Source organism: Pezoporus flaviventris, unplaced genomic scaffold (assembly GCF_033815535.1).
Source record: "Pezoporus flaviventris isolate CSIRO_AGI_PZ_B2104156 unplaced genomic scaffold, CSIRO_AGI_Pfla_v1 ptg000013l, whole genome shotgun sequence".
In the NCBI taxonomy this organism is placed as follows: Eukaryota; Metazoa; Chordata; class Aves; order Psittaciformes; family Psittacidae; genus Pezoporus; species Pezoporus flaviventris.
In genome coordinates this window covers 9,932,501-9,944,234 of record NW_026892561.1, presented here as the reverse complement: position 1 = coordinate 9,944,234, position 11,734 = coordinate 9,932,501, and positions in this window count along the sequence as shown.

Genomic DNA, 11,734 nt, shown 5'->3' with positions numbered 1-11,734 from the left:
AGGCATGTTAAGCATCACTGTAAACAGAACAGTATATCTTCAGCTCAGCCCTGTACATGTTTCTCTGCTTCTGATACAAGAATGACTGAAATAATGGTCTCTTTGGAATGGGGTGATTTATGGCTAAGTGGGATGGTAACTTCAGAACGTGGTGGATGAGCAAAAATTCCAATCACACCATCAGAAGGAAGTTTTTCATACTGTCTAATGGACACCTCTTTTCATTCCCTGCCACTAATGGAAACAACAGTGACCAAAATTGTCCCATCACAACTTCTGCTGTGGGTCATGGCTGGGGAGCCACTGCTTTCTCAGGGGGAGCAAACTCTTCACAGGTCATGCACCTGAGCCAGAGCTGCAGGAAGGGAAAGATTAATGTCATCTTCACTAGGGCAGTGGCTTTTCCTCTCATCAACAGTTTGCCAATCAACCGATATGGACCTGGGCTTGCTAGATCCCTTATATGGCTGAAACCAAAAGCTATAGGTGTACAAAAGCTATAGTCACATGAGAGTGTTTCTTAGAGGCTGTGCTGCTCAAAAGCCACAAAAGACTGAGGAACTGAAGAAGTGCCATTGGCTTGGCTTACAGACTTCAGCATTTACATTCTTTGGAGCCTGTATTTCTTGCAAAACTCTGGACTCCTGGATAATCCAAGGGTCAAGAATATAAATACTTTTTTTGCCCCAAGTTTCAACCTGAATGAAGGAATCACCATTTTCTGCTCATGTTTCATGGATTTAAATTCAGAAGCATTGTTATGACATATATGCAGGGAGAAAAAGACAGCCTGCATCTCCTGTTAATTGCAAAACACCCATTGATTACCAAACTCCGACAATGGGAGAAAGATAAACCTCTTCAGGCTGGGGAAGCATGTTGCTGGGTGACAACTGAAGTGTACAGTAATCAAATCCTCAGAGCTTCCTGCTACAAATCTACAAGCATACTCAAGTGTTGCACTAATTTTTCACTAAAGACCAACTCCAGACAACCTTGCTGAAAATAAACAGACATTTCAGTAGCAACATTGAAGGTGGTAGAATGCAAATAATACTGGTATCTCTTCCTCTTTTGTCATCTTCTTTTGAATTTCTTGTGCAGACTTCACTGACACTTAGTATGTATTTTTGTCACATATTCACATTTTGTGCTACTAAACATTGGAAACCTTTTTTTCTTTGTACATGACAACAGTAAATGTCATCTTTCCAACTGATCACATTTAGTGAAATACCAGTGATATAAATGTGTTTAGAAGACAAAAGCAGTAAATCAAAATAACTATAGATGGAAATTAATAAAATAGGATCAGATTTGGGGCACCTCAGTTAGATAAAACTGTCAGTGAAAATCATTCAGTTAAATGCCACATTGTTCAGCCTGTAATTGTTTGAGACAAAAAAGACTTCTGAGATCACAGACACTGACAGCGAGTCCTACAGCACACACTGCACAAACAGATAGAGCTACTGTCTTCCTTTTCTTCAAAATTAGCAGTCCTTCAGGACTTCCTTCTCCTCTGGAGTTACCCTTGCCATGCCTGTGGAGCAACTTCTATCAAAGATCCAGCTATACAAGATGAATGATTAAAATGACAAAGCAGGTATACAGATGAAGGTAAAAAAGGAGATTTAGAGTAGATTGGATTTACATCAGGCACTGTTGCACATTTTTTGATGCATACACATCACTCTAAATATTATATGGCTGAGGGAAAAAAAATGTATGCAAAGGATGAGTTTTAAGAGGCTTATAAACAATAGTGAGAGGTGAGTTGGGCAGAGGCATGCTCTGTTCTGAAGCAGGCAACAGGCAGACATTACAGCCTTGAAAGTCTGAATCACTCAAGAACCCCAGCATTACTGTTATTGTGATTTTAGTAGCATTATTTAGAATTCTCATTATTAGAAAATGAGGAATAATTTACATGTCTGGAAGTTTTACAGCAGATTTTCAAAGATGGTGATTTTAAATCACATGTAAGTGAAGAACAATTTGTAATATCATTTCATGAAACAGTTAAGAGTGATCAAGGCTGATTTTGCTTTAGAAATTAATTACAACTCATGTCTGGAAAATGTAGGCAGAAAATTAGGTCAATACTATGGCAGGTGATGATGTACATAGTAGAGGAGGGGCAATAAGTGCACAATAAAGGATACCACCAATCGTTAAGCATTTGAAGGCTCATACAAATGTTACAAATAGGGCTTTCTTAAAAGCATTGTGTGACTGCTGTGCCCCCTTTCAGAATCAGGTATAGTTTCTGATTTAGGTCCCATCTTGATAGTGGTAAGACAAAACTGTATGTTTCTGCCCGAGATACAAAATAAATGTTTTATAAGATTGATGGCTTGGCTTCTCAAGCGAAGATTTGGGAAGGGTTTTACCCACAACTACAAACATGATTACCAAGGGCATGTGGGATAGGCAAATCTGGTTGGAAAAAAGCTGCTTAGGCAATCAGGAAGTGTCTGACCAGGACTGTCAACTCCTGAGCTAACTCGAGCTACCCATGCACTGGTCCGCCCACATGCAAGGTTGGATCTGCAGCTACCCATGCACCTTGTCACCTGCCATTTCGACCCTCACCTGTCCATTCAGACAAGTGACAGTAAGCCCTTCCAGCCCGCGCAGTGGATTTTTTAGGTGAGGCGCAGCATGCACAGAACTGGCCCCAACCTTTACACCTGAGGTTTAATTGCCACAGCCTAGCTAGCTAGGATGGTGACAGCAAAGTCCACAGGTCGTGGGTTTTGTAAGAGTGTCCTTCTCTATGATGGAAGACCATACAAGGCTAGATGAGCTCCATCTGCCCGGGTTTGAAGATAGAAGTTTTCCTTCTCCTATGAGGAAGGCCTGTCTTCGCTAACGAAGATTCAGGAAGGGCTTTAACCCACATATTCTGAACAGCACTGTCATTTCCTGGGTCAGTCTCGAGCAACCGATGACACAACAGCACAACATCAACTGTCTAGGGCGGATTCTGACTTAGAGGCGTTCAGTCATAAGCCCGCAGGTGGTAGCCTCGCACCAGTGGCTCCTCAGCCAAGCGCATGCACCAGGGGTCTGAACCTGCGGTTCCTCTCATAGTGAGCAGGCTTACTATTGCAGCAACACATCATCAGTAGGGTAAAACTAACCTGTCTCACAACAGTCTAAACCCAGCTCACGTTCCCTATTAGTGGGTGAACAATCCAACACTTGGTGCTATCATGTTGGTGTACAGTTCGACAGTGTAGGTGCCTGAAGCAAGTAATAGAAGGTGCAGTATTTCTCCTCAAAGATCTGGTCTCATGATCCTGGGCTTGCTTGATTCTTGAGGGGGGTGGATAAAATACATACTTCTAGTATCCTGGCATATTCAAAATACTCATTTTAAAATACGTTAAAACACTTCTTGGATTAAAAAATAAAGCAAAGTTCAGCAGAATGCACTGAACAGCTTATCCATGGCTTTGTCATTCAAATAACTGCCAATCTGACCTTCATGTCTCACCATGAAGCAGTTTATAAAGCAGTCAAAAATTCTGGCATAAGTACTGCCTGAATTGGGACACTGGCCAATGCAGTTAAAGGAGGAAGTTCCTAGGTAGTTAAATATAAATTAATAGTGTTTTGTAACAAGCCCCAAAATCAGTTGGTTGAGAACACCAACATGCCAGTAGGCATTCGCTACCAGAGTGGAATAAAAACAAGACAGGTCATCAGAAATTGTAACAACAAACAGGCTGAGGTTTCCACCTGCTGATATCTAAAAAGGGATTGTTTGCTCTTACTGGAAGTACAGCTGTGGATAATGGCTTTTTATTTTCTAAACATCCCTATCAGCAAGGAAGTTCAAATTTTTGTGTCTTGATAATGACATATTCATCCTGGAGAAGGAGGTAAGAGTTTCTGTAGACAGAACAAAGGGAAAATAGTCCCAGTTTCCCTGGTGAAGTTTGGAGAGTGAGGGAAAGGAGAATGCAGTTTTTGCTATAAGTTGTGGCATTCATATTTGCACTGTAGTTCTTTTCACTAAGAAGAGCAAAGACAGATATTCTGGCTTAATGTAGATCTTGATCATGTCACAAGAAGAATTCTAGTCCATTCAGAGTCATTCCTTCAATGAAGGAATTTGCCCATCAAATGGCTGATGGGCCTGTTTGAACCCAATCAACAAATTGTTTCTGAGATACCAGCAGACCTGCAAAGCAATTCCTTGTTGAGCAGACAAAAAAAACATTAGCTAAACTTCTGAAATAGCTGAATTTGACCTAGTCATGAGAGCCAAACCATGTTAGCAGAGGGAGGAGAGAGATCAAGTATCTATCATCCAGTTATTAAACACACAGACAGAACTTCAAGTGAAAAAAAAATGACTAAACCCAAAAGTTTTCAGCCCAAGCCAGAATATTTGTAATTTACCAGGACATGCAAGGAAAAAAAAAAAATTCTTTGCTGTCTTATTCACATTTGTTCTTAGCCATGTTTGCGTAAACATAAAAATGAAGAAGCTGCTTCTTGGTCAGATGACTCACTAACAGATCATGCCAACCAGTGCTAAATATTGGAATGGCTACTGAATCCTTTCATTACATCAGTTTGTTGACTTGCATTTGTTCCAACGTAGACATACACTTACTTTCATCTTAATCACATACTGTCACTCTGAATCACTTGGTTACTATGAACTTCCTAACTTGATTATAACAGAAGGAACTGGGGAACAGTGATTCCCCTTCTTTCTTCTTCATTTGAAAACCTTCTGTATCTGTTACTTTCTTGATACCTACTTTTCTCACTACAAGGCATACAGGGGGGATGGTTAGAATCCTTCGCTGTATAGTTTGATTCTTTCCTATGTACAGTTTTATGCATTAATTTGTAAAGGTGTGCACCTTAGAAATGATGGAAGAGGAACAGACTAATAGCAAGGTGATTATACAGCAGGTGTGACACTGAAACATCTTTTAACTACTTTTTAAATCTTGATTACAAAATAATCTGAGGTAGTTCTTCCTATAGATCCACAAATTTGCAAGCATTCTCTTCAAGAATTTCTGGAAGCTTCATGTACTCATTCGGCTGTCCTTAATTAACAGCAGATTTAACAGTCAGAAATGTACTTTTTAAAGTTCAATCATAAAATCATAGAATCATAGAATAGTTTGGGTTGGAAGGGACCTTTAAAGGTCATCAATGTGACGTTTCAGGATCAAGGGTTGTCTCCTTTACAGTTATGTAAAGTATCATTTTTTTTTTGTGTGACCTTAGACCTAAAAGTTTAAATTGCCAGAGGAGACAGATTTTGCCGTTACTGACATGAATCTTGCCTGTTCAGGCTGGGGTAATTTGTAGTGAGCAGGCTTAATCAAGACTGGAAGTACTGTTCTAACCATAACAATAACAGTATAATTTTCTTTTGTTCATTTTAAACATGTGGGACAAAATGTTCTCTGTTATGACTCACTTCTTTAATATTCTGACACATAAGAATAAACAATCTACAAAGTGATACTAAATGCAGAGCCATATTAACTCCTTTTATCTTCTTCCATTCTCCAAAATGGAAACACTGCAAAACCAAATCAGAAGAAATCTTTCATCAAGTATTCTTTTCAATCATTCTTCTCAGGTCAAATTAAATAAAGAAATAATTTCCTTCAAATTTTCCTAACCTATTATATTTATGCCATGTGCCATAATGGCCAAAATAAGTCCATTACAGGAATAAATCTCATTAAGGGTATGCCTGCTGTATGCCTTCAAATTATGCGGTATTATTTGGTTTCTTTGCTTGTACACATGTTTACAGACTTAATATGTGAAGGTTTGATAGATTAAACCATTCTAAAGGATATTTTGAGATTAAAGGGTCATATTGGTTGCAAACAGGTTTTCCACAGTGACTTCAAAGAAGTAATTTACTTAAAAGCAATAAACCATAGTCCACAGAGTTCATTACAAATTCTAGTAGTCATGCTGTTTCTGTTCTACTCAGTTAGTTTCTGGTCTAGCTGACAGGTAAAGAACTATCCCCTCAGAGTTTTAGTTTCACAAAAAAAAAAAAAAATCATATTCTCTCAATATTTCAATAAACAGTTATAGAATTTAAACACCAAACAATAAATGCACTGCAATCAGTGCATTAGTTACAATCAGTAGTTTTAAAGAGATGTTCTGCCTGTCTCCTTTTAATTGTGTGATTTTGAAAGCCTTTGTTTGGGAAGCATGGTCTCAAAAGAAGGGTGAAATGCTGTTAAATGGAACAACTTTTCATATAAGAAATACAGTAAAGAGCAATGTTATTAATTAACTCATCAAATGAGCTACCAATTCCAGGAGACATCTAATTAAGAAGTTAACTAAGAGAGGTAAATCACATTTAAAATGCTATTTTATGATCTTATGCATTTTTCTTTAAAAGGGGGAGTTCTAAACCATTTTTTGTGGCCTGTTATCTGTGGCAGAAGGGTGGAATTAAAATCTAACAATTTATTGCTAGGCAGGTTCAGTGCCCTGCAGCACTTCACGTAGGTTTTAGCAGCCTCAACCCTGTCAAAGGCACAGCTGAAAGTCAGAAAAGGCCTGTACAACTCCTTGAGAGCTGTGATCACACTCCACACCTGCTTTCATTTGAAGTAATTTTTATATTACAGCCTATGAAATACTCCATCTGAAGTTCATTACTCACTGATAATGCAGAGAAGTTGAAGAGTCTGGGGGAGAAGATAGGGTAGGGATGCAGGTAACACAAGAAAGCTTGTCAGTGTTACGATGGTCTTATTTCATAGCTGGGGCATAGTCAGGATGGTGTGAACAGTCACAGGAGAGACCCTGCTCCTGAAGGGTTTACAATCCATAGAAATAGATAGAAGAGGCTGAAGCAATCTTCTACCCAGAAACATAAAAGCTACCTTTATTGAGTGTCATCTTTCAGTATGATGATCTGGCCCCTGACAAGCATTTTTCAGGCAATTAATGTGAAATACGATGCTTTCAGTTTCAGATGCATCTATTCCAATTCGTGCAAAAATAAAAAGACATTTAAACTGATAACAAAGAAATGATAAGTGTGATCCTTTGTTTCTTGTAAGCAGATACTGATGGGACAATCAAAGCTGTAACCAAGTAACCAAGAGAAATTCTTTAACAGCTTGTAGTTAATACTGCAAAATGTGTATGTGCTTTTCTGTTACAAAATCCTGGTCAGATTAATACTAGTTACTCCTGATTATCAAAAGTATCAGGAAACAGATCACAGCTGTATTTAAGAACAAAACCAAAAGTATCTTTTTAGCATAGAATCCTTTTGCATTTGCAAATATGAAGGGAGACAAACTGATGGAGTTCTGTGAGTTAATAATTTCATCACTTGGCATAAGAGCTTTCTAATAATATGTGTCACAGTCTATGAAGATTCCAGTTTTTACATCTGCTATATGCATTCCTGGAATCCTGTATCCTGCATACAGGCTTTACCTTTAAATTTATGCTGTAGAAAAATACTACTATTTCTTCCACATCAAAGAGAAGCCAACAGCAGGGGGCTTTGGGTTACAAACAATATAAATGACAGCTGATTAGGAGAAAAAAAGCAGTCCTACAACAGCCAACTGTTACATTTAGAGACACAGTTCTGTCCCTGAGCCATGCCACGGTAGCTAGAGATGAAGAAATACCTGATTGCTGCAGATAAGTTCTGAAAAGGTATCTGCATATCTTAGCATCTAAAAGGAGGAAGAAATAAATTTTGTTTGTGATACATCAGAGTAAACCAAATGAAATTAGAATAAGGCAACAGCTTAGGCAAGCAAATCTAATTTTAGAAAAAGCTTAGTATTGTCACGCCTTTTTTTTTTTTCCTAGAATTGCTAGTATCTTAAAACAAAGTGTGATCTTTAAACTTTAGACTCAACAACAAACCACAACCAGAAGTGGGAACACAGCCTCAAGGCTTCCAGCTAAGTGTTTGCATTTCCTGGCAGGAGATAATTTTTGATGAAAAAATAAATTCATAGTAATGAAAAGAAAAAGCACACATTTATGAAGTAGTGAAGTCTGTGGAGATATTTAAATAAGAATGATCTAATATTTTATAATTCTCACAGTGTTGGCTTACCTCAAGCAATATCCATTTTAAAGGTGGTAAAAAGGTTTGTGTATTTAATTAGAAAAAATTTCATTTTCAGTGTGATAGGCAGCTCTGTAACCATTCAGCTCTTACTAAATTAATACAATCTGTATAGATACAGCCTCAAGCCAAGCAATTTACCTCTGAAATCTCAATAAACCACTTGCTCTTGATAAACAGTCGGATTTGATAAAGAGTGGGCTAATGAAAGATAATGATATTTCCAGTAATAGCGTTAGTGGAGTTTCACTGGAGACAAGAGAGAAGAACAAGATGTTCAGCAAGAAACTAGACCATCAAAGCCTGAGAGCATATTAAGAAGAAAGAAAGCAAAGAGGAATTCACATCTAGTACATGAAAATACACTGATTTTCTTTGGCTTTGTTTTCTGAAAGGTATAGGGTTGGATTTCTGGGACAAAGGAAGTGTTTAACATTGGTAACAGACCTCTGCATGACCGGATTGACCAAACAAATCACAGATGCAAGGTTTCAGTAACTGGATGGGCCCATGTGCATCTAAAGATACAGCGGCAGAGACAAAACATCTGTGAATTAGTTTTGCAGCCACACTCTCCAGATGCTAGCACTCAATGTGAAAGTTTAGCTTTACATATTCAAAACAGAAGCATATCCCGAAGTGTCATAAAGGTTCTTAGAGGCCAGCCACACACATTTGTATATACATAGTAGATCACATATATACTTGAGTGCAAGCACAGAAAGAGTGAGTCTTGACTTCTGATGGTTAAAGAATTAAAAACTCTGGGCTTTCTTAAGCAGCTTGTGAGTCCATTAGCAATGCTACAGGTTGTAAAAACCTGATAAGGATAGGGTTTTTTTAGTCTTTAATTAGTAACAAAACAATTAGTAGAATTTTAACATTCTGATTGCCTGAGGTCATAGCTGGTTAATAGCAAACTCAGAAATTATGTATCAGACTTCTACTGTCTAGCTTGGGAAACTGAAGTAGGCACAGAGCTGTTTACTTAAAAGAACTAAAACACATGAAAAATTAAGGAAATGAAAAAATAAAGAAGGTACAAAATTAATCCATAATACCATCACTATGTGGCACTGCAGTGAAAACAAGACAGCTTTTGAGTAGCCTGATTTGGGCTAGAAAAGTGCTAAACAGGGATGAGTCTGTAAGGCTGCTGGAAAAGTACCATTTCTGTTGAAATTTGACTAACTAATCAAGTATCAGGACATTTACAAGAGGGATTTATAAGAGGACATTTCATCTCACCCCGACTTTGATTCTTGTACTTTCATTTTTAACATTATGTAATTGGCCAGTATGAGATAAGAATTATTTCCTTCTGAGAATTACTTAGCCCTTAGGATGAAGGGCAAACTTCGACCTCTTGCCACTTCAGGTCCTAGTACACTTGAGCTGTACTTAAGGAGCAAAACCTGTCAGTGAATGTCCATGTTTCCATTTTGAATGACTTCTAGCATTTTGATATATTTTTTAAGAGGATCAGCCTTTCCTATTATTTTTATTTAGCTTTCATAGCTAATATCTACTTGTCCGAGGTCCTCTGAAGAGCTTCCATGATGTCTGATAAAAGCTGACTGACAAGGGAATTGTCTAGGTAAATATGTAACTGTTTCCTTAGGGCTAGAAAACTTTACATTGTTTAGCCTTGCTACTGTAGATGACCAAGCATTTGGAATTAATTAAATAAGTGGAAGGATTAAGGGTTGGAATGACAAATGTGAGTTTTGAGGAAATAATACAATAAATTAATCAACACAGGCAGCCTAAACAGAAATTAAGTGGGAGAATTGATTATCTTTCTTCTACATGAGAATAAATACCAAAAACAAAAAAAAAAGAGGAAATGGAACTGTTTAGGGTGAAGCCCAAGGAGACAAAACTAGCACTAACAGGACTAGATTGAGCAATGGAAAACATCAGAAGCATGTACTAAAGGTGAGAGGTGGGTGGTTGTGAAGTGTGCTGGTAAGGGCGCTGGTGCAACTCTGGGTAGGACCGCCAAACCTGACAGCCTGGTTCAACTGCATACATTTTATTCAGTGGGGGTTTAAGTAAATTGATTAATTAATTTTTATATTTGAAACAGGTTTTTATTTCCTTTTGCTTTATTTTGCCATTATATGATTATTTTCATCTTAAAGGCCAGAAAAAAGAAAAGCATAGCAAATTATTGCATGCAGGATTTTCACGAGTAGATTATTTCTTTTCATATGAGAATGGAAAGGTAACATAGAAAGGCAGTGTGGTTCATGGTGATAACACAGGACACTTTTTTTGAATGGTACTAGCAAGCTATGAAAGACAAGAAAATAAATTTCAATGCTTGAAAAAAGAAAATACTTTTAATTAATGTTTCCCACTTTCTAATAATTAATACTAGCAGTTTTTTAAAGATCTACATCTTAAATAATAAACAGGTACATCCTAAATGTAAAATGCATTGTGACCAAAAATAGAGCTCAATCGGTAAGGTAGTAATTTCCAGTAACAATACTACCCTTTTTGACTGATTACAGAATTTGTATTTTTTTCCTAAGAGAGTATAAATTTAAAATTGTCGATTTATTGTTTATTAAGTATACTATGTATAATGTTTTTCCCTAGCAGCTATACTTTTTTGATGTATTCATTGGTCAGAATTAATGAAATTATGGGGTTTATTTTTATTGCACTGTTAATCCAAGTTAATCTGGGACTGTACAGCCTGTGATAACATTGTACTTTATACAGATCAATGGTGAATAATTCCTTTTAAAAATTCCACACCTGAATGAAAAAAAGAAATAAAAATGAGGAACTTGTTGCTACACAAAGTCACTGTCTCTATCACGGCACCTTCTGCCCAGGGAGGCTGTGAATGCTCCATCCCTGGCAGTGTTCAAGACCAGGTTGGACGAGGCCTTGGGTGATATGATTTAGCGTAAGGTGTCCCTGCCCACGGCAGGGGGGTTGGAACTAGATGATCTTAAGGTCCTTTCCATCCCTAACTATTCTATGATTCTATGAGTCAAAAAGGCCAGGAAAAGTTGCTGCTTTCCACTCTCATGTTTACGTTTCACTTTGAAAATACTTTTTTCATAACGTGAGTGTGAAAGCAGCATATCCCAGCAACCCCAGTAACCACAGTAAATGTCACAGGCAGAGGAGCACATATCATAAGCAACATACAGGATTAAAAAAGAATAGGTCAAAGTGACTCAGAGGTTTGTAAGAGTACTGAGTGCAGTATCCTTTCTTTGCCAGAACCTACTCTTTGATGAAATTCAGTGTGATCTGGTATTTTTCCTCAGCTGTATACAGCAAATAATATTTCAGGTTTTGCTTAAATTCTCTGTCCTCATATTTGCTGAGGTACATTGACAACAGAATAATAAACTGGAGATAAGATGCTGAGGCCCTAATTAGATACATAGCAATTTTCCTTTATTGAAGTTACCTGTGGATGGAATGCATCAATATCCATAAGCTATTAATATCTCTGTAAGATGTATGTTATCTTTTGGGAGAATATATATAAAATGTAGCTGAATACAAAAAGAGACAAAAAGTTTTTCTTATTAAAACATTAATGAGAAAATTTAAAAAGACGCACACACACCAGAAAGAATA